The 27,091-nt window shown below is 37.4% G+C and overlaps 2 long non-coding RNA genes across 8 annotated transcripts in view; one reads left to right on the top strand and one right to left on the bottom strand.

The window, feature by feature from the left end:
* Positions 1–19,534, bottom strand: part of LOC139079727 (uncharacterized) — a 66,500-nt gene extending 46,966 nt beyond the window's left edge. The window contains exons 1-2 of the long non-coding RNA XR_011533613.1: positions 19,374–19,534; positions 8,814–8,943 (exon numbers count right to left, since the gene is read on the bottom strand). This is a non-coding gene — a long non-coding RNA (uncharacterized lncRNA). The remainder of the gene's footprint in view (positions 1–8,813; positions 8,944–19,373) is intronic.
* The window catches only part of LOC139079725 (uncharacterized), an 85,078-nt gene that overhangs the window by 43,768 nt on the left and 14,219 nt on the right, over positions 1–27,091 (top strand). Inside the window, exons 4-7 of one of the 7 annotated variants that reach the window (XR_011533609.1) lie at positions 1,495–1,575; positions 3,065–3,330; positions 7,037–7,139; positions 19,439–19,590. The exons of 1 other annotated variant lie outside the window; for it this stretch is intronic. This is a non-coding gene — a long non-coding RNA (uncharacterized lncRNA). Of the gene's footprint in view, positions 1–1,494; positions 1,576–3,064; positions 3,331–7,036; positions 7,140–19,438; positions 21,631–27,091 lie in introns of those variants that run through there. 5 more of the 7 variants (XR_011533610.1, XR_011533606.1, XR_011533612.1 and 2 more) reach the window with 5 other exon arrangements.

The raw sequence follows: 27,091 nt of genomic DNA, 5'->3' as shown, positions 1-27,091 counted from the left end.
GGCTGACAAGTGGTGTAGGTCCGTGCCAGGGATCTGAACCCATGAACTCAGGCTGCTAAAGCAGAGAATGCTGAACTTAACCACTGGGCCATGGGGCCTGATTTTTCAATTCTCCTCAAACTGAAATACTTAACATCTATGAGTCCTTGAGCGATGGAAGGTAAAATTAATTAGGTCGATCTGAGGTACTCAAGGAGGTAGAGTCTTAAATATGGATGCTTTTATTCTTGCTCATGAATATATCAAAGGTGTTCCAATTCTAAGATATAAGTAAGAAGTTAAAATGTCCATTTTTCCCTCTATAGTTCAATAACCATCTCATGTTGATGGCTCTGGCTTCAAGTAGAAGGAAAAGAAAAAACCCTCTGTACTGTCAACATAACAAAAATAACGATATTATAGAAGAGCACTGACTGATTGTCACTTCATAATTGAAAGATGGGCCTATTAAGGGGACACAGCAGCCCTGAAGGAATTGTGTGATCATTTTCACAAATGCTAATTTTGATATGTGGTTCTTCACATCCATAAACATAATGTGGCTGGGATGGCATGATGAACAATGCATTCTTCCGCCAGGAGGCCTATGCCTCAGTGAATCAATGACAAGAGGGTCACTTGCTGGGGTTGGGCAACGGAGGTATCATTCTCTCTTCTTCTTGTCCTCATGGACAGAGCCAATCTGAATTGCCAGGATGCTGTGTTTATAGGGACAACCATCTTCTTCCCAAGAGAGAGCATCTTTCTCTGGATTACATACAGTTGTATATATGAAGTCTGGAATAAATCAGTTCTCTTCTCTGGCCTTAGTTTCTTCACTGATTATATAAGGAATTTGGAATAGATAGGCTAATGTCTCTGAAATGACTCTGTTTGACAGGTGTGTGATATGAGAAAAAGAACTTGGGCTTTTAAGTCAGAGAGACCTGGAATCAAATCCTTCCTCAGCCACTTCTGAGATCTTGAGCAAATTTATTAAGCTTTCTGAGCATTGTTTTCCTCAACTGAAAACAAACGAGGAGAATAATACTTTCTTTTCAGGATGTTGAGCATGTTAGTTGGCACGCAGCCCTTGATAAATATTTGCTGCATGGCTGAATTTTATATGTTGGTTTACTACACACCAATATGTGTACATTCAAATAATCAAATATTTACATATATGCATATATACCCTCACGAAATCGAGAGAAGATAGAAAACATGGTCAAGTAATAAAGATGTGCCACAGACTTAGGTGAGAATTCTCTGCTCCAGGGCCACACAGCCCTGTCAACATAAGGTAGGCACTCAGTAAATGTCTGTCACATGAAAAAATAAACAAAAGGTACATGTGGAATCTCCATCCTCGTAAGTGGAGATCTGTAGTTTTAATGCAAACCCTAGGGAAATAGAATTTTCAAGAAAGATACTAACTTGTTATCTGCCTCATATGTGCCTTGCTTTTTCTTTTTCTTAATTCTATCTGGTTTGCTGTGGAAACTTACTGGAAAGAATATTTCTCATGGAATGTTTTGAGCTCAGTTCCATCTAACCCCATGAGGAAAGGCCCGTGGGTCTACGTGCAACCCTAAAGTGAGTTTTTTATAAGTATTTACTGAAATAAATAATTCAGGGCCTGTCCTCAGTCACACATGAGAAAGCCCCCATTTATTCCAATGGAGAATGTAAATGCAGTGGTGGAACCTGAAAATATATGTATTTTAATCAACTCCTCTCAAACACTTTTGGGAAAGATAATGAACTATAATGTTAGGGAATATTCCACCTTTCTCCAGTAGGAAAAAAGAGAATTGGACGGGTTGGAAAAAAATGGACTTAAAAAAAAAAAGATACAGTATTTGATGTTCAAAAAAATCAAATAAAAGGCCACAAATTGAATGAAATAGCTTTTGTTCATGCTGAAACTTGCAGGGCCAGTTAGAGCTCATTAAGAGGTGATGGGAACTATGCAGATGAGATCAAGTTTGGTAATTGGCTGGTTCTGAATCCATTAGAAAGGTTATAGGGTTGTTTGGGTGGGTTGTGTTTTATAAAGGAATGATTAGAAGTATATTAATGGGCCAATGGGTTATAAGGCTGGGATTGGTTTGGTGATATAATGTCTAGGATAGCATTAGGCTGGGGACAAGGTTATGTGGATAGGATTAAACTGGGGAATAGGTTAGCTATGATCACATTAGGTGGGTTATAGGTTTACAAAAATTGTCCTGTGTTTGATGGCAATGAGAAAACGAGAATCTAATCAGACTTCACTTGTATCCTTAGCATTTCTAATACTCTAATGCCATTATAAATAGATACTGTTCTCCAGAATTAATGTGGGATCTGGACCAAGATCCCCCAAAAAGCTCAGATACAAAAGAAAGCCCTTAATTCCCAGCAGAGTTAAGGTCTTCATTGGTGTGTTAACCAAGACATAAAGAAAGGCACACTCGCGGAAGGGAAGGGCTGAGGTGGTGTTTTAAAATTTCCTCAGGAGTGGGTTCAAGAGGAGGTAGCATTTGAGCAGAGTCATGGAAAGTTGAATACACACTTGTTACAGGGGTCCTAATAGGAGGTTGAAAAGGCAATCTAGGAAAAGGTTACGTTCTTTGAAAACATTCGGACGTGATAAACCGACCATTGTCTCCAAGGAACCCAGAGGTGCTATGTGTGTCCATGTTGAGAGCTGGGGAAAAATGACGGAGGGCTGTGTAGATGTGTGTATTTGTGTACAGTAAAGAACCAGGCAAGAGAGGCTGTCAGGAGCTGGAGCTTGAGGGAAGAGGGGTTAAAGTCTGTGTTAATAAATGTGAACTTGATTCCTGTCTGCCAATCTGGCCCAAAATGTATTCCATAGCAAAAAAAAGTCATAAGTACACAAGAAAATGATAAAAAAAAAAAAAAGATTCTGTGGACTCAACTATGTTTGCTAATCCTACATTTAAAATTCACAGCCTCTCCTTCTTCCATAGATGTTCAGTTCACATTAGAATTTTAAATGTTCTGAGGAATCCTGCAGTTACAAAAATGTGACTCTTTACTCCATCATGTTTTAAGCTTTTTTTTTTTTTTATCACAGATAACTTTTTACCTACTCCAACCTCAAAGAGAATGGTTATTAATATCCCTTTGAGTAAATGTTCTAAGGAATACACTTTGGGAAAACACTGCTCTAGAAAAAGAGAAGCCCTTGTAACAAAGACTAAGAAACAAGACACAAGGATGCTCGATTTTCTCATTTTACAAAGAAGATGTAGTGATGCTGGAAGGATAAGTTACAGAAAAGAAAATGAAAAAAATGTTGATGTTGAAGTTCAACAGTCAGTTTGAATTATCTATTACTAAGTAGGTATATGACTTTGAGAAAATTTCTTCTTTGTGTGTCTCAGTTTTCTTAAGTATATGATTATGATAAAAAAGGAATTTAAGCCTATTAAATAAGATAATGCATGCAATGATGAATACAGTGACTTGCACATAATAAGAGTGTGATTGATGTTAAAAGTTGTGATAATTCTAACCTTCCCCACTGTCTCAGGTACTCTGGCATGCTCAGTTCAGCCTCCTGCCCCCAAGTTCAAGTGTGGGAGCTCTTTCCCACATTATGTCCAGGGTTTCTCTTTAATCTATTGTCAGCTTTGGTGGCACTGTAGGGAGAGATCCTTACAAGGCAAAGAAAAGCTCATAGACTGGATATCATTTTCCCTCTTGGCTGTTGGATAGTAAGAATGATTGATGTTAATTGAATGAGGTGTTCGTATGGGAAGTTTAAACATCTAACGAGAAAAAGAAGCAGGTTTTTGAGTGGCAAATAGCCTAATCTCATGAGAATGGAGCCACCAACTGACAAGGATGTTGAGCCAATAGAGATGCTAAGCTCAAGTCATGGACTTTCTGGAGATCCTTCTCTCAGCCTCTGTGTTAATTTCTTCACGAGCAGCCATCCCAGCTGGGGTCTATTTTCTCAGTTCTGAACACTTGTCTGATATTCAGACTTTTAAAATATCCCTCCCTAGCCTCACCAGGCTTCTTGTCTATACCACTTTTATTAATTAAAAAGCCTCATTTTTGAGGCCTGCCCTGTGGCGTAGTGGTTAAGTCAACACGCTCCACTTCAGCAGCCTGGGATTGCAGGTTTGGATCCTGGGCCCCCACCTACATCATTCGTGTGAAGTAGAGAAAGGTTGGCACAAATGTTAGCTCAGGGTTAATCTTCCCCGGCAAAAAATAATAATAATAAAAAAATCTTATTTTTATTTTTTAAAATTTTTCTCAAAATTGCCCTTGGTGGATCTAGAAAGATCCTGCCTATAAACCAAGTTCAGATAATTAGTAACAGCTAAAGTGATTTCCCCTTCATTCAGGGATTGGCAGGGTTACACGTAAGCAAAAAAACAAAGAGAAAGGTCTTATCTCTTCTTGGGGAACGTGAGAGAGGGAGACCTGAATTCTGTCCTAGGTAAGTTCCCTGCCCATTTCCACTCCCCTGTGATGTTTACTTCACAGCAGTAAGGAAACAGACAGGTTCTTTATCAAAACAGCTTGAAAATGCAAATCCTTTCTCACTACTATTACTATGGTTCAATAACATAGAAACACAAGTGTATTACTCTCACCTTTCCTTTCTTCCTTTACATATACATACATACATATATATATTTTTTACCATTTCTTCTTTTCTAGATGCACATCAGTGCCAGGCACTTTTCTTTCTAGTGCTCACAATATTCACATTTCTGTGTTTGAGTTTGTTTGCTTGGTTTTGTTTTTTTGCCATGGATGTAATGATTAAATTTGTGTCCCTCCAAATTTTAAGCTACTCCAAGACAACAACTTTACCTTGCTATTTGTTCTGTCTGCCCCTTTCCTTGCCAAGAGCTCAGTGCTAAGTAAATGTCCAGTAAGTGACCATTGGCTGGATATACAAATGAATGAAAGCATTTTCTAAATTCTCAGGAGGAAGCCTCACTGTACCCATCTTTTTAAGATGGCTGAAGCAATTGATTGCTGTTTTCCATTCCAGTTAAGACACTGCTTGGTCTAATTAAAAACCAACAAACTAAAACATGATAAATAATTTTTAGTTGAACTAACTCAGTAACCTGTCTTTATTTCCTCGTAAATGTGAATCTAATAGGGTTTTTTTAATGTTTGAAAACAACACTTGGTTTGTATGCTGAGTCTGGAGATGGAGTGAATTTCTTTCATTGTGTTAGAAATCTATGAAAACAAAGGGTTTGGATGAGGACAACTGACAGACCCTTAACTATGAAATCACACATGGGCGCCACCATAATAATCAGGTGTATTTATAAATCAGGAACAACTTCCCCGGCAAGACTGCCTTCCCTCACCTCCCACTGCATTACTGCTCCCTGCCAAAGCTGTCAGCTTGCACTCGCATTGCTAATTAACAGCACAACTCAAAGCAGGTGGAGGGCTAACGGAAACAACCCACAATTTACCCTGTGATCATTCGTGCTTCAGGTCCCTAGACTCTGGAACTCATTCCACTTGACTTGCTCCCCACTCTCCATACTGAACACACACACACATGCTCACACCTGGGGCAACAAGGAGTCGTGGTCTCTCCAGAGAAGAGAAAGAGTGGGAACCATCTGTGATGTGTGCAAGAAAGAAACCTTTAGACTGACACAGGAGCTGGACTGAGTGTGAAAGAGACAAAGGAGGAAAGTTGGTAAATATGCTCCAAAGTTTCCTAAAAAAAAATCCCCTTGGTCTTCCCAACCCAGGACATCTTCACATTGGAGGATATTTTCCCCTGGGAAATTTATGAATCCAACTAATTCTTCATCCATATACGCAAGTTGATTTTATCAGTCATCCACTTTTCTCTATGTCAAACACCATCCCTCCAAATTAAAACACCATTCTCTGTCACCCTAAATCCTGCCACAAGATATGTTTACAGAAATCCAATTCGGTTTTGGATTCCCCTGTTCCACCCCTGCTGCTTAAAAGCCTAAATTCTTCTCATTAATCTTAACATAAACACCTAAATTCGTAATGATTCACAGTAGCCTGCATGATCTTGCCTCTGCCTAACTTCCCAGCTCCCTTCCATGCCACCTTGCACCTCAGTCGTTATGCACCAGTTCTCTGCATAAACCAAACTTTGTCAAGCTTCAGGCTTCTACACATGTTCTTCCTTCTGCCTTAAAACTTCTTCTTCCAACTCTTTACCTGTCTTCCTACAGACCAAAGTCTAAATATCACTTATCATCAGTAACATTTAATCCATTGACAATCTGCACCCACCAATATAAATCAGTCCCCCCATTTAGAATCTTGCATTTTAGCTTTTACTTTTTCCATGGCATTAATCAAAATTTGTAGTTACATGCATCTCTGCATACATAGCAACATCTGTCTCTTTCAGTAGAGCAGTGGTTATCAACCAGAGGTGATTTTTGCCCTCCAGGGGACATTTGCCAATGTCCAAAGATACTTTTGGTTATCAAAGCTGGGAGAGGGGAAGCATATTACAGGCATCTAGTGAGTAGAAGTCAGGAATGCTGCCAAACCTCCTACAATACAACAGAGAGACCCCCTAACAAAGAATTATCCAGCTCCAAGTGGCAATAGTGTCAATAGTTGAGAAAGCCCAGCATAGACTATAAGCTCCATGATATAGGCAGAAACCATGCCTGTCTTAAACATTCTTGTTTCTTCAGGGCTTAGAGTTTGCTTAACATAGAGTATGTTTAATATATGTTGATTAAATGAGTGATTGGATGATCACATACACTATATTCCAAACACAGGCTATTCAGTCACTGATTAATCATTTACTGAGCATCATGATCTGTCAGACCATGTGCTTTTCACTTGGAATATAATGGTAAAAATGAAGAAGCCATTTTTTGAGGAGACATAGAATCTAGAAGAGGAATAAGGACTAAGAAAGTAAGCAACAAGTTCAAATTGAGGGAAATTTTAATGCATCACACATTATAAGAAATTATTTCACAATTGAATGGCATAGAGGATGTTCAAATGGAAAGATAATATGGGTCTTTCATTCATTCAGTAAATATTCATTGAGGACAAGATGATGGAGATGCAGCAACGAGTAACACAGACAAGACTCCTGCCCTAATGGAACTTATATTCTAGCGGGAACTCATTAAAAGGTACATTATAAATCAACAAGATCATTAAAAAAAACAATGTGCTGTGAAAACAATAAGATAATAAGATGCAGTCTAACAGGGAGAGTTCGCTTTAAGTAGAATGATCAGATAAATCCTCTCTGAGGAGGTGGCATTTTATATGAGATTTGATATAATTGTGAGATCACACAATCGTGAGCCATTATGAAAATTGGACAGATGTACAAAAAAGTGTATAAAATCACTTTCCAGACAAATGAAATATAATTTTCAACATCTCAGATGTAGGAGAGACCTTCGCATGTTAGAGAGAGAGAAAGAAGGTTAATGAGTATAGGATCCAGTGAGATTCAGGGAAAATAGCTATCAAATGAAGTTGGAAATAACATAGAAGCAAATTCTGAATATTCTCTATGCCATGGTAAAATGTATTCTAGAAACAATGAATGAATTCTCAAAGTTTAAATTTATATTTTATATAATCACTCTGGCTCTTTCATGAACAGAAGTGGAAAGAACGGAAGCAAAGAAACCTATTAGTAAGCCATTGTAATGGTCCGTGTGAGAGATAATAATGACTTTCATATGGTGGTAGAAGTGGAAAACAAGAGAAGTAAATGGACTTGAGATGTTCTTTTCTGAGTTACAATAGCAACAACTTGGTGATAAATTAAATATGAGTGGTGTGAGGGAAAATGAACCATCAAGATAATGTTGAAGTTTGGGTCAGAACAATTAAAGCACAGAAGTATTGTTTAAGTAGGAAAGACGTGAGAAGAAACGATGCTTGTGCGTGTTATTAGTGATGGCCAAGTACTGTAGGTTGGACATAGTATGATTGCAACATTAAACATGAAAATACCAATAGTAGTAACACTTATATAACACTTATTATGTGTCAGACACTCTTCTAGGCATTTTATAGAACTTGGCTGTTTTAATCTTCAGAACAGCCCTGGGTGTGAGATGGACCAGTCTCCTCATTTTACAAATGAGGAAACAAAAGTAAAGAGAATTGAAGTAACCTATCTTAGAATAAACAGCGAGTTTCATGGAAGTGTATATACAAATCAGGCAGTTACACAAATGGATCTGTAATTCAGAGTACAGTTCTAAACTGGAGTTGTCAATTTGTAAGCCATAGAGTCTAGATGATCAGGAGATCTTATGGCAAGGTAGAAAGAGAATATCAGCAGGAAAAAAAAAAAAACCTTTAAAATTTCGTATCTTGATTAATTAAGCAAGGTAAAAATAGATGGAAATAAATGAATAAGCAAGAACAGCTTCTATGGTAAATTGATATTAGATCCTATTGGAACAATTGGAAAATATAGAAAATCTGATTTTCAGGGTTTTGCATGCCAGGCTAAGTAACTTTGCTTTCTTTAGATGTTCTGGGATATTTGAGAGTTGTTGTGAAAAAAAAATGCCAGCATAAGATGGTACTTAGAGATGGCAGATCAGGGAGTAGTAGGCAGAACAGTTAAGAGTGGGTAGTGAATAGATGTTTTGAAATCACTTAAAAGGCAAGCACAATACCATATTTCCTCCCAGGGACAAGGAATAAAAGAACAGAGTAAACAATGCATGGTGTTAGCAAGGGTGGCATCATGAGGGGCCAATAAATTCATTTTAACAGAACAGCCCAATTTCCCTGGAGATTCTGTCTCTCAAAATGATATTTCTCCTTCATACCTCCAATGTGTCTCTTCTCTTTCACTTTCCTTGAAGATAGATGATTTAAGAGCTGTTGGGATTTTGTCAAAGGAAATATTCTCAGGGTTTCAGGTTCTCAACAAATGGAGCTTGGATGAGAAATTTCAGTCTGGCAAAGATAAGATACAGTGTGTATAAATCTCCGCACGTAGAGCTGAAGATCTAAAATATGCACATCTAAAATCTTCAAACACTTAAAATCTCTTCTTCAGTGTCTAAATAGTTGCTGTAAGCTCCTTTTTTTCTGAATAATCTTTCTGTGAAGTTCCCCTGAAGAACGTGGAAAGAAAAGTTACTCATATTTATGATTGCCTTCTATATTTTAGGGTCTGTGTAGGCAGTCTACAACTATATCAAATAGCAATTAGATTGTTTATTTATTTAGCACAATTGACTTGTCTACTTACATGAATTTCTCATTAGGCAGCAAAGCTTGCACAGAAGTGATATAGTTGGGAATATGGGCCCCACAGCCACATTTTTCTTGGTTTAAGTCCAAGCTTCCGTCTACTTATAGGTATGTAAACTTGGATGGGTGATTTAACCAATATTAGTTTACTTTCTTCATTAAAAACCCCCCAGAAATATTAACAGTGATTATGATGGGGGTTAAGAGTTAATAGACGTAAGTTGCTTAGTACAATGTCTATCATATTGCATCAATAAATGCTAACTATTATCGTATCTCCCATATATAATTGGAGATCAATAAATATTTGATGCTGATATTTTTGGATAATGGTATGCTCTACTGTGGGATGCTTAAGTGAATTACTCTGAAGTCTGTTTGATTCAAAGAGATTGAGAAATGCTGAGTGTAGTATGGTTGTATTGATAATCAGGCTCAGATTGAAGGAGAGAGGTGGAGTTCAGGGGAAGACAAAAATCCAGGTCCTAAATGACGTGTGCAGTGAAATCATATCCAATATATGACATTTACGAGTAGCAAAGGGTGCTTAGAACCAGGAGTTCTGGTCAAAGGGTTCATGCAGATACTGTTGAGACTCATGTATTTATAGCTAGGGACTCAAATACTGTTTTAAAAACATTTGTGCATTTTGGAAAGGAATGGGTCAGTTATTTATATAAGATCCTATAAAGGGCCCATAAATCAACAAAATGCACAGCTGGAGATTGTGAGACACAAAGCAGAGCTTTTTATAAGACAGCATAAGAAAGATTTGTAATAGAAGCAAAGACAAGGTAGAGAATGGTGACATCACCTCAGAGACCATCAGGTGAGAAATAATAAACAGGCTTCAGAGAAGAAGTGTTGTCAGGGGAGAGTTGGTTTCAGAAACAAAGGAAGGTGAGGGAACATTCTGTGAGAAGCTTTCTGATATAAAGGAAGCATTTATAACAGAGTTGAAGTTATCACTGGCACAGAAATAGGAGTCAAGAGAAATTTTAGAAAACAGGAAGCATAGATTATTATAAACAAAAGTGCACAATAAGATACACAATTGCATGTGTGTATGCATAGGGGTTGTGGGGGGGAGCAGGCTAGAGGGCTTGAATTTCGGTGGTAGACAACGATGCCCATGATTACAGGAAAACTACATTGATTGTCCTGTAGTTCTCAGGACACCTGAACTGAGATTCCAAGTACTTTTGGAAGCAATGAAGTGGCTTCCCAAGCCACTAAAGAAATGAAAAGTTGACGTGACAAAAACTTGATTATACATAATGATTAAGTGATGGTTCGAAGTCCCTTGCATTACAAGGGATATTCAGGATGGATGTGAGCAGGAAATAGTTAAGAAGAATAGTTTAAGGTATTTGTTAAAGTGACTTTTACAAAAAGCTTAGGGTGTTGGTTAAGAGTGTGGATTTTGAATTCAGGTTGCCTGGGATCCAATCATGATTTTATCACTTTGTAAATGTGGGATCTTAGGTAAGTTAACTTGACCTTATGAAACTTCCATTTCCACATCTATAAAAATGAATGTAATAACAATACTAACAAAATGATTCATTTTATTCTTATAAATTGTTTTAAACAATTCTTAGTAAATAGCAAATACAACAAAAGTGTCTGTTAAAATTCACAAAAACATACACACACATAACAACTGCTTGACTTTGGAGAAAGTATATAACCCCTCCAAGTCTCAGTTCTTGTATCTATGACATGCAGAAAGAAGAAAGTATGTCCCACAAAGAGTGACTAAATAAAAATTAAATGAGATAAACCAAGGGCAGCACATAGTACTATATCTTGTACACAGTGGTCAAACAGTATTTTCTATTCATAAAACATACTAGAAATTTAATAAATATATGACAAATGCAAGTGTTCATAAAGAAATGAGCACAAGTCTAAAACCAAGTGACTGCTTTCTCCATAAAAAATGCACAACATAGGTGAAAATTATACACTTTTATAATCAAGTTCACATGTTGGTCACAGACTAGTCTGCCAAATTTTATAATTCATAATTCTAAGGCATTATGAAAACAATACTATGTGGTTGTCAAATTCTGTGTCTGTTCAAAAAGGGTAATCACAATTCTGGTATTGTTTATCATTTCTGTATTAGGAGATATTGAGAATTCCTTTTCCATCCAGAATACGAAATTCTCCAATTTTTTGCTACCCACAAATGTAAATTTCACTTCCTCCAGTAGGCCTTGATGCATATACGATGACAACGCTTTCAGTCTTATCCTCCTATTCTCTGATAGTTATCTGTGTGCCTCATTTAATATCTTCTATTTGTTAATCATTAATACTCTCTCCGGCCATTTGTTCATCTGTATCTTACCAATGTTTGCCTCTGAAGGTCTGTACATACTTTCAGGGGTGTTAATTTTTGAATCCTGCAAAAGTACTTAAGGTTTCCCCTAGTCTGCTTTTAGTCTATTTCTTTCCTTTTAAAATACGTCATTAAAATTCAAGACGTCTTGCACCAACCCCTCCTGCAATTAAGAGACAGACGTGTGTCTGGATGTGTTAGTAGAGGAAAAAATAATTCAGGAAACAGCTGTAGTTCAGAAAGGAGCAATTCTGCTCTGTCCGTGGTGCTGAATGTGATTTTCTAAGGGTATGGCAAAGCATTAATCATTTGTCCAAGAATCCAAACAGAATTTGATTTCTACAAACCACATGAACCAGTCTGGAATGTATAACAGAAAGTTGAATGCATACAAAGATTAAAAGTGGAGTATATGTCTTTATAGCATTAAGATGTATGTGACAATTTTATTCATTGTTTTTTCCCTCTCTAATTGGAAATATTTTAGGTGAAGCAAACAGATATTATGTTTGACTTCCATCATTTGGGATAAATGTTGTTTCATGAGTGTTGAATGTTCAAGCTTTTCTCCATTAATTAAGTTCCAAGGGTAGCCCCTGAGATTCTGAGACTTCCTGGTCAAATAGAGCATACATTCAAAGAGATTTTATTTATGGCAAAAGCATTTGTTGGGGACCTAATATATGTAAGATCATATATTGTATATTTTGGGGACACATATTTGAAAGTTACAATAAATGTCAATGCTAATTTTTTTTTTAAAAAACGTAATTTGTGGAAAACGCATACAACTACAAGATCCTTAACTCTATATAAAACTACTTAGGCATTGATAAATAAAGGGATATGGAATTCTGGGTGTAGGACTAATCAGGTTCTGACTGGAGACGCTGATGCAGACTATGAAAGGGCCTATTTTAAAACTTATGCTAGTGCTTTGCCCAATGCTAGATAATTCTATCAGTATCTAGGGACACGAGAAAGGCAGAATGGAGAGAAAGATTTAAATCCAACTGAATGCATGGAATTTGTCTGCAAAAAGGTAGACGTGGCATGTGGATGCTCCAGTGAGATCAAATGGCTTAAGGAATGTTTGATGACTGTTGCTGTATTACCCATGGGTTCTTTCACTTTGAATTATTCCACTATGAAATACTCATCTGTTGGCTACAGAAACAGAATGACAGAGAGAAAAGAAACATCTTTGCCTTGTCTAAACTTTGTGGAGAGGCTGTTGCGCATAGGTCAGGCTTGTCTCCTCTCATTTATGTTAACAGGCTCTAAATCAGTCTGTCAATCCACTGCCTCCCACCATGGAGACCATAGCACTTTGTTCCTCCATGATGGCATAGTCACAGAAGGCTCCCATGATATGTTTCCATGACATGTTTCCATATGCATTTGTAAGGATTTGAATAAGCTCTTCTCTCCAGATATTCCTCTAACTTTTAATTTCTGGATGCACACACACATACTCCTCCAAACTTACAAAACCCAGAATAACATTGCTAGTAACAGTCTTATTAAAATCAAAATGTGCTAATTAACATCTATCTGTGTTAATATGTGGGGGTTAATCTCTGTGAACTTTACCATTAGCATCTCTATCAAGAAAGAACTCTGAGTACATATTTTCTTTGGACTTCACAGCCTGACCTTTTCTTTTATCTTCTGGGTTCATTTTCCTCCAAAGGACCCTTGTCTATTATTGAGAGTGAGTTCTCACGTCACAGAACTATATATCACTATTCAAAAGCACCTGTTTCATAATCTGCTCTAGTGACTCTCAACAAGTGAGATTTTGGCAAATTTGGCAGGGTAGCTCCTGGTTGTATTGTGTTATCCATACTTTGCACAGAATTTAGCAACCTCAGCCCCCAGGCAGAAATTTCCTGTTAAATATTATGCATTCATATAGAAATGTGCACCCCTACACCTTGTCATATGCACTTAGGAGAACTTTAATACCCTAAATTGAGAATCATTGCTAACACATTCTTGCAGTGATTTATTCAAATTAGTCAAGTAACTCCCAGGACTGTGGTTAAAATCCAAGTATCCCGTATTCAATTCTTATGTTGTCTTGTTCTCAAGAAAGTTACACTCAGTAGAAGTGAGTTTAGAAAGAAAGTCAGTAGAAAGTACTGTCTGAATATTTAGATAGATGTGGTTACAAATTTTTTTCATCCATTAAATGTGTGCAATATAATCTACTCTACCTAGAGTCTGGGTTATTGTGCTGTTTAGTTTGGTTTATGTATGTGAAGGAAACACTGTGAAATTCAAAGAACTATTACAAATAAAAATGTGTTAATTGACTTGATAAATTGTTAGAGTGTACACTAAAAGCATAGTATTTTATCTTAGGAATAGTTTTCTCGTTTTGCGTTTTTTTTTTTTTTGCTTTCTTTCACTTCCTTTATTGTTTGAAATTTAAATCTCACAAATTGGCTAATACCTCACCTAAGCTGTTTCTTGAAGCCAGTTGCCACCAGAAGTCATTGGGAAGAAAGAACTACTTTCTAATGGATCTGAAAGGAGCTTATGCTATCAAATTCTTAATAGACAGTTGGGCAGCCCTAGGCATGATCGGCACAACTGATGGGTGCTCTCTGGAGATCCCCCAAGGAGTCAACAAATGGAATAAATGGGCAATGGAGAATGAAGTGCATTGGAAAAGTGCCTGGTTGACTTCATAAATACTAGAAGGGGAAGATAGAGCAGGATTTATCTTCCGAGAATAGATCTGTTTTACTTAAACTGTGTACACATATATTCATTCATTTGTGCACACATGCACATGCACACACATGCTTACACCTTAATCTGTCTTTTGCTTTAAATTTATCAAGATTTCTTGTGCTTTATTTTGACGGTAAGTTGACCCATGTGGACTTCAAGTGTAGTTAAAGAAAATCCTACCTTATCCAGAGTATAATTTGTCTCTACGTCTGTTGCTATAAGGAGCCATATCTCTGGAATTTGACAGTCACCCAAAGAGAGGGAAGACAGCCTAAGGGTCTCAGGCTGAAATTGCTTTTACTTAGAACCATTTATCAACGTGCTTACTCCACTTTCTCAGTGTTTTCCTTCTGTGGCTTACTTTTGTAATGCTAATACCTTCAAGCCACCCCTGAGAAACATGAATGTCTGAATTTGATGTCTCCTTGGCCAACTTGGTGTCCTGTGTCCTTCAGTTAGTATGTAGTTAGAATAACCAATATTTATAAAGCAATTATCTGATGCTAAATACTTAACAGACATGACCTTATTTAATTTTTATAACAAATCTATAGGTAAATGTTAGTATCATTCTCATTTTACTGTTGAAAGAACTGAGATCCACAGAAGTCAGTAATGATAATAAAGCCTCAGTCATAAAAAGATAGAAACTGAGATTTGAACCCAGGTTTTTCTGATTAAAAAATATTCCAGCTTTCTTAGGAATTAAGTTCCTAGTGGTCTCTCTGTTCTCTTATTCTTACATTGCCCGTGGATTTCTATATTATATTAAAACACAAACAACAAAAGCAAAATTAACAAGTGGGACTACACCAAATTAAAAGCTTCTGCAGTGCAAAAGAAACAATCAATGGAATGAAAAAACATCCTACAAAATGAGAGAAAATATTTGCAAATCATATATGTGATTAACAGTTAATATTCAAAATATATAATAAACTCATACAACACAATAGCAGAAAATACAATCCAATTAAAAGATGGGCACAGGAACTATATAGACATTTTTCCAAAGAAGATATATAAATGGGCAACAGGTATGTGAAAATGTGCCTGACATAATTAACCATTAGGGAAATGCAAATCAAGACCAGAATAAGATATTGTCTCACACATGTTAGAATGGCTGTTCTCAAAAAGACAAGAGATAACAAGTGTTGGTGAAGATGTGGAGAAAACGGAACACTTGTGCACTTCTGGTGGGAATGTAAGTTGATACAGGCACTATGGAAAACAGTATGGGAGTTCTTCAAAAAATTAAAAATACAGGGGCTGGCCCCGTGGCCGAGTGGTTAAGTTCGCGCGCTCAGCTGCAGGCGGCCCAGTGTTTCGTTGGTTCGAATCCTGGGCGCGGACATGGCACTGCTCGTCAGACCACGCTGAGGCAGTGTCCCACATGCCACAACTAGAAGAACCCACAACGAAGAATACACAACTATGTACCGGGGGGCTTTGGGGAGAAAAAGGAAAAAATAAAATCTAAAAATAAATAAATAAATAAATAAAGTTTAAAAAAAAAATTAAAAATACAACTACTATATGATCCACCAATCCCACTTATGGGTATATATCCAAAGGAAATTAAAGACAGGATCTCAAAGAGATATCTGCACTCCCATGTCCATAGAAGCATTATTCACAAGAGCCAACATATGAAAACAACCTAAGTGTGTGTCAAAAGATGAATGGTTAAAGCAGATGTGAGATATATACAGACATACGTACACACACACACACACGGGAATATTATTCAGCCATGAGAAAGAAGGAAATCCTGCCATTTCTGACAACACGAATGGTCCATGAGAGTATTAATGCTAAGTGAAACAAGTCAGACAGATAAAGACAAATAATGCATGATGTCATTTATATATGGAATCTCATAAAAACAGAGTAGAATGGTGGTTATCAGAGGCTAGAGGATGAGAAAAATGGGAAGATGTTGGTCAAAGGGTACAAACTTCCAGTTTAAGACAAATAAGTTCTGGGGATCTAACGCATGGCATGGTGATTATAGGTAACAATATATATTGCTAAGAGAGTAGACGTTACATGTTCTCACCACGAAAGAAAAAAGGCAATTTTTAATGGGATGGAAGTGTCATCTAAGGCTTCAGTCACAACTGTTTTGCAATATATAAGTTTATCAAATCAACAGGCTATACGCCTTAGAGTAACGCAACATTTTATGTCAATTATATTTCAATAAAACTGGAAAAAATTCAGAACCATGTTCAATGCATTAAGAAGACAGTAGCTTCTCATTCAATAATTTTTGTTCTTTTCAGCCAATTTTATAAAATTGCTTACGTGAAAAGTAAGATTTTTTCTAGTAATTAGATATTCATGGAAATTTTTAAATCATACCCTTTTATTGAATATCCGATTATTATCTGGGTTCAGTTTAATTACATGTGTCTTTAAAAGTAAAGAATATTTTCTAACAAGAGAGAGATGCAACTATGGAAAAATGGCCAGAGAGATGCAGCATTGTTGACTTCGACAATGGAGGAAGGGAGTCATGAACCAAGGAATGTAGGAGAACTCAAAACAGATGCTCCTCTAGAGCCTCTAGAAAGGAATGCAGCCTTGCTAAGACGGTGATTTTAACCCACTGAGACCCCACGTTAGACTTCTGACCTACAGACAGTAAAATAACACATTTGTGTTGTTTTAAGCCACCAAGTTTGAGGTAATTTTTTGTGGCAGTTGTACAAATCTAATAAGTGCTAGTTAGACACTTGGACTAGTCAAGGCCTATTCTTGATTTTCTCCATCCAGACCTTCCCTAGTTGTGTTTATTTTTACATTTTGATGGGCATTACCTTGAGGACTAGATATACTCCAGATTCTGAACCAAACACGTCTAGAGAATGATTCCCCATACTTGGCTATGCAGGCAGGTAAGGTTGTGGTTCTAGTCTTGAATTCAAGTGTTGAGCTCTACGTCACAGACCCCAGATATATTAATTCTCTAAGAATAGCCCAATCTGTAAGACTATACTTTTTATTCATTCAACAAATTTTTTTTATACCTACTGTGTGCCATTTCTATGCTGGTTACTGGAACCCAATGATGAACAACATGGACAAACCATCAACTCTCATAGTGTTTATACTCCAGAGCAAGGGTCAGCAAACAATAGCCCAGAGATCAAAGTGAGTCCACTACCTGTTTTTATAAATAAAGTTTTATTGGAACACAGACGTGCCCATTCACTCACATTTCCAATGCTGCTTTCAGGTTGTAATAACAGAGTGAATTGGTAGCCATGGAGACCGTATAGCCCATGATGCCTATAATATGTATCATCTGGCTCTTTACAGAAAAGGTTTGCCAACCCTTACTCTAGAGGGAAGATGAAATAAATATGTACAAATATGAAAAGTGTTATGAAGAAGAACTGCAGAGTTCCCTGGAAGTGTCTTAGAGTGAGAGGATAGCATTTAACTAATCTAACATAACCAAAAACTAAAGGGTGTGTAAGAGTTAGCCAAATAAAGAAAATGTGAGAGGTTAAGAAAAAGTGTCTGAGATAGAAGGAAGATTGTGTGTAAATGCCATAAGATGGGAAAGAACGTGGTACATCTGACATTAAGCTGGGGAGAGGAGAATAAGTAGAAGAAAAGCCCAAAATGATGCCAACTCAGGAAAATATGAGGCCATGTTAAGAGTGTTGATTCCATAAAAAATGCACTGGGAAGGCAATGACTAGTTTTAAGCTGAGTTTCCTTGCCCACTTCTTGATTATCTCCTTGACTTGAAACTCTGCCCTGATCCCTAACTGCTTGGCTATGGTTCCTGTATATGCCTAGATCCTGCAAACTCTTCTTTCAGCAACCTTGATGTTGCTTTCTTGATAACAATATTCTAGATAGGTTCTTTCTGACTTTCTAACTGAATCTCACATCGTTTCTGTATTTTACCTATCTTCTTGTACCCACAGCTGACGCAGACTTCCTGATATGGGCTCTTATCTGACCATTCCCTGGGTTACAGTTCATTGGACTGCCACGACATTCCTCACTTTCATAAGTCTCTGCCTTCATTCTATTGAAGTCTAGCTTTGATCATGGAAAGGAAACAGACAAACCAACACAGACAATAGACTGACAAGAGTTACTTTGACTTCAAGTCCTGGCTTCCTAACTTTATATCTCTGTGATGTAAACAAGATGTGACATTAAATGACCCCTAAGCTTCTTCATCTCTACAATGGTCACAGAATTCTTATGAGGATTAAATGGAAAAAGTATGCTGTGGTAGATCAATTGCATTGACGGACTCTGCTAAAGGCATCTCTGTATCCCCACCCTTTGCTGTTGCCTCTCACTCAGTAACTTTTATGTCCCACTCTAAGTTCTGACTTGACCCTGTAACTTTCTTTGTCAATAGAGAGGTAACGAATGCAACACAAGCAGAGACTCCAAAATGTGTTTATGAGTTTCAGCTTTCTCTCTTACTGCTCAGCCTTCCCCATGAAGATATGCCTGGGATAGTCTGCTAGAGAATGAGGCAAGTGGAAGATTTGAGTCAGCCCAGTCTTCCCAGCAAGGTCACAGATATGCTAGACAGCCCTCCTAACATCTGTAAAGTTGCCTAGCCAACACGTTGTTGACCATGGACACTTGAGTGAACCCACCAAGTGTCATTCAGAACAGCAGAACTGACCAACTCTAGACTCATGAACAAAAATTACTGTTTACTTTGTTTATCTCTGAGGTTTTTGTGGTTGGTTGTTCCACAAAAGTTTTTGTAGCAGCAACTAACTGATGCATATGCAGTAAGTGGGATAACAATGTCAAGCATATACTCAGTGCTCAATAAGTGGTAGCCCCCTCTCCCCACCACTGCCACCTATGTGATGTAAATATCAGCAGGTATCAGTTCAGAGTATACTGCCATTATTACACTGGTTGGGGTTGTGTTTCACTTCTGCTGCGTTTCCAGACAGCATGCTTCCAGACACACACACACACACACACACACCTGCAATTAAATAAACTGTGGGTCCCACCATTTGCATTCTTAAATGAGTACCTGCCTGTTGCAGTCTAAGAGGTTCTCACCAAAGTCACCTCCAAATCCATTTCCTTTCTCTTTAGGTGCCCACCACAGCTCCGGCATACTCCTCTGCCCAGCAGAACTGAGCAAGCTACACCATGTCAGGGTCAGCACAGCCTGGCTTCTGAAGTAGGTCTGGAGACAGTTTCCAAAGAAACGTGTTATTAAAGAAACAATGCCTTTGTCTTGGCAACAGGGCTAAGTGCTGTTTACTTCCAGACGCTTTCCTGGAACACAGAGGAGGGAGTGCAGCTGCACGTCATTCATGGAGTAGCTGTGACAGGATGGGGGGCAGCACTCAAAGGAAATGACCAAGCTCATTCAGGGCTGGGAACATGATGCAATTTTCTGTCCCTGACAAAAAAGAATTCAGTTTCCTTCTGCATTGGCCTGCACCTGCTCCAAACTTCAACATTCCTGTTTCTGTGAATGACACCATGCTTTTCTCCTTGACCTGATCGTCTAAGCTTTATCTTGATTTCTCCATATAAATGTCTACCTTGTTCCACTTTCTCACCATCACGTTGTTCTTTCTGATCAAGACAAGTGCAGCCAAGTGGCTCAGACCATAGGCTCTGGGAAAAAATTACTTCAGCTAGAATCCTGTTTTGAACATTTAATCTCCATTTGTCCTTGGACAATTCTCTTTTTAAAGACTCACTTTCATAATAATAACAGTACATTTAAAAATAGTAGCTACATTATAGATGTGTTTTATAAAATAAATGAAATAATTCATCGTTATCTCAGTTTTGACAAAGAGCAAGCACTAAGTAAATGCTTCTTCTTATTCTATCATCATCATCATTTTGGGGAGGTTGTTTTTATTATTATCATGACTGAGTCCTGGTAGTTGTCTGACTAAACATCACACATCTATTCTGCTCATTTATCAGAATCTACCTTTAGTATTCCCCATGTAAACCACCCCAAAAACCTCTCAACTAGCCGCATCAGCTTTTTTCTCTTCCCTCTAATACTCTCTACTGACCTGCCATTTCTCCCAGGATAACTCCCATTTGTGGTAACATGGCATATTAATTTCCCAGGGCTGCCAGAGAAAAGTATCACAAACTAAGTGACTTGAACAACATAAATTTATTTTCTCACACTTCTGGAATCTAGATGTCTGAAATTAAGATATTGGTAGGGTGACCAAGCTCCCTCTGAAATCAGTCAGGAATAATTCCTTGCCTCTTCCTAGCTTCTGGCAACTTCCCCTCAATCTTTGGTGACCCTTGGTTTGTAGATACATCACTCCAATCACCTGTCATCACATGGGATTCTTGCGATGTCTCTGTCTTCACATAGTTGTATTCTTACAAGGATATATTGGATTAGGAACCCACCCTATTCCAGTATGACTTCATCTTAACTAAATACATCTGCAATAATCCTACTTCCATATGAGGTCACATTCTGAGGTACCGTCTGTCTATCTATCTGATTCTGACTAGGTATAGATAAGAGTTTGCATTATACAAAGGTGGTCACAATGATCTTTCTCATTCCACATGCTCTTCTGCAAGGCATTATACAATACTCTAGCAGTCAGCCATGTGAGAAGCAGAAACTCAACTTCTTTTCCTTCCTTCCTTCCTTCTCTCCTTCCTTCCTCATCCTCTCTCTCTCCCACCCTCTCTCCCCTTCTCACTCTCCTATTAGCATTGCCAAACATATTTTCATATTTTTGTGGTTATTTATAGTGTGCTCATCAGAACATTTGATATTCACTTATTTTTCCTTCATGGGCTTGTCTCCCTCATAAAGCTTTCCTGACTGTCCCCAGCCCAAGTTGAGTTACTCCATCACTGCCTCTCATAGAGCTTAGAGATGATACCATTTTATTTAGGATCCAGTTTTCTAGCACTTGCATTTTCCCTCTTCTTGTTTCCAAAAGCAAACAATTCCTTCTGGACCAGGATGACATTTGGTTTATTTGCATATTATTTCAATTCTTAGAAGGAGTTTAGAACACATTAAGGACTCAATAAACAATTGTTGAATGGTGGACCCATTTCTAATCCTCTGCCTTTACCTACCCCCTCAAATGCTAACTCATTCTCATCATTTCAGCTTTGAGCTATTAGGGTAGCTAGTATTTTCAGATGCCAGCATCTTTCTTTCTCTGTTTTTTCTCTGCTAATGGAATGCTTGCTCTCAGATGCTAAGAGTGATCAAGACACAAGTCTGAATACAACAAGCAAACAGATGAATAAATGAATGAACGAATGAATATTTTAACTTTCTGACCACATAATTATTTTGGGAATGGGTGCATGAACCAAACATAGTCTTGCTTCCCTGGGACTTTTCAGCTTGGAAATACTGTCTCTGTCCTTGGTTGTCATGGTACCAGAAGAATGCAAATCAGGCTGGCGGTTGCATTCTCCAGCACTCCATGGATGGAACCTGTTTAAAAATGTAGAAGAGTCAATACATAGAGAAAGAACAAATGTGAGAATAAATATGTTGGACAAATCATTTGGGGCCTAGATCAAGACATGCCTGCTCTCCGTTTTTCCTCTGTACTTTATTTATGGGAATCTCAGAAACTGGCTTAATGTTTGCATCCCTCTACATGCTATTGAAACTATTCCTAATAAGAAACAGTATTCCTTTAAACTTCTCTAGCTGCTGACAATCTAAAATGTTCCCTTTGGTTTTTCCTTCTTAATTTACCAATTTATGAAACCTAGATTAGGATTCCCCACCCCTAGTACGAAATCTTCCTCAAGCTTTCCCACTCTCTGTTTCTCTGAATGTTCAGGAAGCAAAGAGGGTTCCATGAAGCATTTTGCATTTTGATTGGAAGATAGCTTGGAATGGAGAACCATATAAAAGAGCAAGAAAACTTTATGGAATGTGTAAAAATTTACGAAAGGTCACAAAAATTACAGCACATTTTTTCTTAGGCTATTGTCTATGCATTTAATAATGATGAACATTATATAATAACAAAAGAAATACGAGATGCTTTAGCAAAGCAGAGCATAGTTTGGCATATATATCATAGTTACAATGTAAAATAATGGGTATTAACTTAAAACTGGCAAAAAAATAATCTCTCAGTTTTAGTGTGATAGGATTATGGGTGAGATGTGTTTTTCCTGTAAATATTTACGTTATTTTTACAGTTTAAACAAATAAAAGATTTTTCGCTCTATTTTCCCAATTTTCTATGACGTGTGTGTATCTGTGGGTGTGTCTTTGTGGGTGGCAGATGAGGGTAGGTGGCAGAAGACGTGGACCCAGTAGCTCCACTACTTATTACAGCATCTTAGCAAGATTCTACCATTAGTCTCAATTTCACCACCTGTAAAATGATGGTGAATGAAATTGATCTGAGTTCCAAATTGAAAAGCCTACTTTTCTTAATTTAAATAAATTATGTGCATCAAATGTTAGCTTACTAAACTTTTAGGGCTATTCTGTGCTTCCCCAATGATTAGATCTGCTCACATGTTTTTGATACACATGAACCACTCATTCAATCCTCTTCCTTTTCATAGGGAAACATATTTTTGCCTCAAGGATATCAGCAGGGCAAGTGTAGTGAATTCTGATTACTTAGACTGGGCTTCAGTGTTGATGGTACTATATAGAATAGTTAGTTGAGACTATGGTGACCTGGAACATGTATCTTTGGTTAAAAGAGAAAGCAATTGCTCATCTCCAGCTGATAATTGCCAAGCCAGAATGTTGCCTCAGTGGTGTTCAGTTTTCCAATTTCTTTGAAGAAACTGTGAAAATCTAGATTTCTTTTATTTTTCAGATGTTACATATTAACTCAAATTACTATTGTACAAAACAACCTCTGTAAGCCTTAGACAAGCACCTTTGGGCTAAATCCATTCCTTGGACAATGCATATGCATTGTTGATCAGATGAGATGTAGAGGCCCTTTCAGGTCTATGATTGATCAGAAATTAACTGGTCTTTATTTCCTTGAGGTGTATTAGAAGAGCAGGTGCATTAGATAGTTTGTTTTTATTACCCAGCCTCCGTTCACTCTCCTTTTGTAAAAATTCCAGATCTCATTTGGAAAAGGACATCTTTCTTCCTCTCTGAATCTATATTTTCCATTGAAGTTGAGTTTATCTGTAACTCTAAGGGTGGCTTAAGGATATCAATGCTGTGTTCCAATGGCAAGATTATTTCAGACATAGACACATGGCCCAAGCCAAGCTAGTAAGAAACTAAGGGACTAAACCCTGGGACTTCCTTTAAACTATCATAAAAGGCGTGCCACTTTTTTGTCTGCTAGACAGGAACAAAGAAAGCAGTAGCCTCGGAAGATACTGAAAGCCACATTGGAACCATGTGGCATGAAATACTTAGAGTCAAAACAGAGGAAGCAAAGATAACATGACTGGGAGGGAAATAACGGGTCCTTACTGTATTATTTATGCCCCTATATCCAGCATTGTCTGAAGCTAGCAGCCCTGGATTTTCTATCATGGGATCCATTAAATCTTTTTAACCTAAGCTAATTTGCATCTGGTTTCTGTTAACAGCAGAAAGTTCAAGCTGCTGCACAGAGGGAATTGAGGGGAATGGGAGAAACTACTTAGTCCTGAATTTCCTCATTGCTTACATTCAGGGGGGGAAAAAAAGGTCATAATAATAGCACTGTTTCTCCAACTCTAAGATGTTGGTGGATGTCTTTACTGAAGCATGGCTAGGCATAATGTCACCATGTCCCAGCACCATTTCCAGATGTTACTCTTCTGAATAAACATTGTCAGCATCTTCTCTTTGTACAGCAGAAACGGAATGTTATTTTTCTTTTATCCCTCTTGCCATATTCCCCTGCGGAACCATTTCAATTTACTGAAGTAGAGAGGGACCCAGCCGTTTGCGTCTTCTGTTATGAATGTGGTGCTTGAAATGCCAGAGTCAATGACATGAAACGCAGGGCTTCATTACTCCTCAGCTCACCCAGACTCGGGCTTCCCAGGACCCAGTGATAGTTTGCTGCCAGAAAGATACATTTGAATTTCAATGTGTCAAGTCTCTCTTGCTGTGTTTTCCATGTTGCAGGCTGAAAATGGCTTTTAGAAATCTTTTGAACATCCCAGTGACTCAGCTTTCTACCTTCTACCAACGCCAAATTGGATATATTTTTTCCCAGGTTGTAATAAATGAAGGAAGAACATGAGTCTGCAATCACAAAATATCCAATAAATAAGAACCTTTCAACAAAACCACTCACACTTTAGATGAGGCCGCATGGAAAAGGTGAGGAGCAGAGCATTTGGCCTCTGAAGGCCAAGTCTGAGTTTCTGCTCCACCCTTTCCTAAGTAAGTAAATTTGGTGAAGCTTCCAAACCTTTTTCCAGCCTAAGTGTCCTCATAAAATGGGAATGATAACCATACTTCCCTCCCCAAAATTGTGATATATATATTTCATTAAATTGGGAGCTATTATTAATCACAACCATTTTGCAATGAAGAATTAGGACTAAGAAAGGGAAAATTTATTTATTCATTTGACAAGTATTTAAGATGAACCTTAGTAGTTTAAAAAAATGTGACATCTAGAGTCAAACTGCCTGGATTCAAATTCTTGTCCTACTCATTAATAACTATGTAACCCAGAGTTTAATTTCTTGGACTTCTGCTTTCTTTTCTATAAGAAGATCTACGTCATAGGGTTATTCTAGTGAAAATTTATGAGATTAAAACCATTAAGTTTTCAGGACTGTGGCCGGCTGTCACATGGTAAGCACCTAATAAATGTCAGTGTTATTACTGTTATTGATAATTGTTGCTGCTTAGTAGCTGCTACCCTTTGCGATGTCTCAGACATAGTGCTTAAGAAAAGACAATCGAATGTGGCTGCTTTGAGTTGAGGTTGTGAAATTGTGTTAAATGAACTGATTTTTCCACTCTCCAGCTCTGGGTCTTTGGGCAAATCACTTCACCTCACTATGCCTTAGTTTTCTCACTTCTAAAATTGGGATACTAATAACTCACAGTGTAATAGGGCAGATATGAAGACTATAAAAAAGTTATTCCACGTAAATCACTTAGTAGAACCCCCAGTATACAGTACATAACACTCTATTATTTTTACTATTATTATGATTATTACCAACAACGGCTTTTTTCAAGATCATATCGGAAATCAGAAGTGTAAATGGGGAGTTATTCATATTACTACATAAAAAGCTGTTGATCGACTAGGCTTCAAATTCATGTCTGACTCCAAAATCCACATTGTTGCCATTACACCATATTGTCTCTCTTTTTAAGAAGATGAACAGCAGAGCAAAGCCAAAGGCAATTTTAGATTTATTTTACTGGCATTTCAAACACATCAATGCAGGGTGCCATATCACTTTTGAAATGTATATATTTTTAAAAAGAAACAAAAAAATAGCTATAATAACCACCAACTGCTTGCAAAGTAAATTGTGCTAACCCTCTGCTCCCCATTTGCAAACATATTTGGATTACATCTGGAACAAAATCATTAGTGGCAGGAAGACAGATGTTCTTCAAAGTTCGGGTGTTCATGTAGACATCGAATATTGATGTTGATGTTATTTACTCATTTGATTCTTTACTCTTTTCCAAAAAGATGGATTTTGAGCTTTTACAAGATTTATTTCTTCTTTCTTTGGTTCCCAAGGTGACAAATCAAAGTTCACCCCAGGAACTTGCAAAGTATATCATAGTGGGAGAAATCCATCAGATGTGGAATAATATTAAAAACTAGTATTGTGCAACTGTCAATCAGCATAGAGTCTTTTCTCAGAAATAATTTAAGGATCTTCTTCAAACCAAAGCAGTATGGATACAACAACAAAAGAATAACACACACTGCTATTAATAGATTGACTAATACAGCAAATTTTACTTTATTTTAAATATAATTTATTAAAGTAAAATGAAAATTTAATTGGGTTCCTTTTAAATACATATACTTAAGGGAGAGAATATGTACAATATAATAATCTATGATTAAAGAAAGCACATAATGTGCCATGGATGATACAAATAGGAAATTCGATGAGGGTGGGCATAGAAGAGTATGAAGCAATGTCCCTGAGCTTTATCTGTTTAGACTACTATAAAATCTCACATTTAATTAATGGAATACATTGGAATTTGTTTTACCCTGAGATAGTTAACCACTGAAAGTGAAAAAGTTTTTCTTGTCAACAGGAACATAATAGTTACGTTGTTTGCTAGAGCTCGTTTTTAGAATACCGTATTCATTTCTTTGTGGACACTAATCAGTGAATGTGTTCTTCATGTCTTCTTCGCTTCTACAGAGAAGAAATGAATCTTAAGGCATATAGTAAAATGCTTTGGAAGACAGAGAGGAAAGAATATGGGTAATGGCCAGTAGAGTAGTTGTTATGTCCTGAATGTTTATGTCTCCCCAAAATCCATGTGTTGCAATCCTAACTCCCAATGTGATAAGATTAGGAGGTAGGGCTTTGGGGACATAAATAGAACCAAATTTACTTATTTAGGAAAGGGTGGAGCAGAAACTCAGACTTGGCCTTCAGAGGCCAAATGCTCTGCTCACCACCTTCTCCGTGTTTCACCTAAAGTGTGAATGGTTTTGTCGAAAGATTAGTATTTATTGGATATTTTGTGATTGCAGACTCATGTTCTTCCTTCATTTATTATAACCTGGAAAAAAATATATCCAATTTGGTGTTGGTAGAAGGTAGAAA

The sequence above is a fragment of the Equus przewalskii genome, chromosome 26, assembly GCF_037783145.1.
Source record: "Equus przewalskii isolate Varuska chromosome 26, EquPr2, whole genome shotgun sequence".
Classification (NCBI taxonomy): Eukaryota; Metazoa; Chordata; class Mammalia; order Perissodactyla; family Equidae; genus Equus; species Equus przewalskii.
This window is presented reverse-complemented; position numbering and strand designations above follow the sequence as displayed.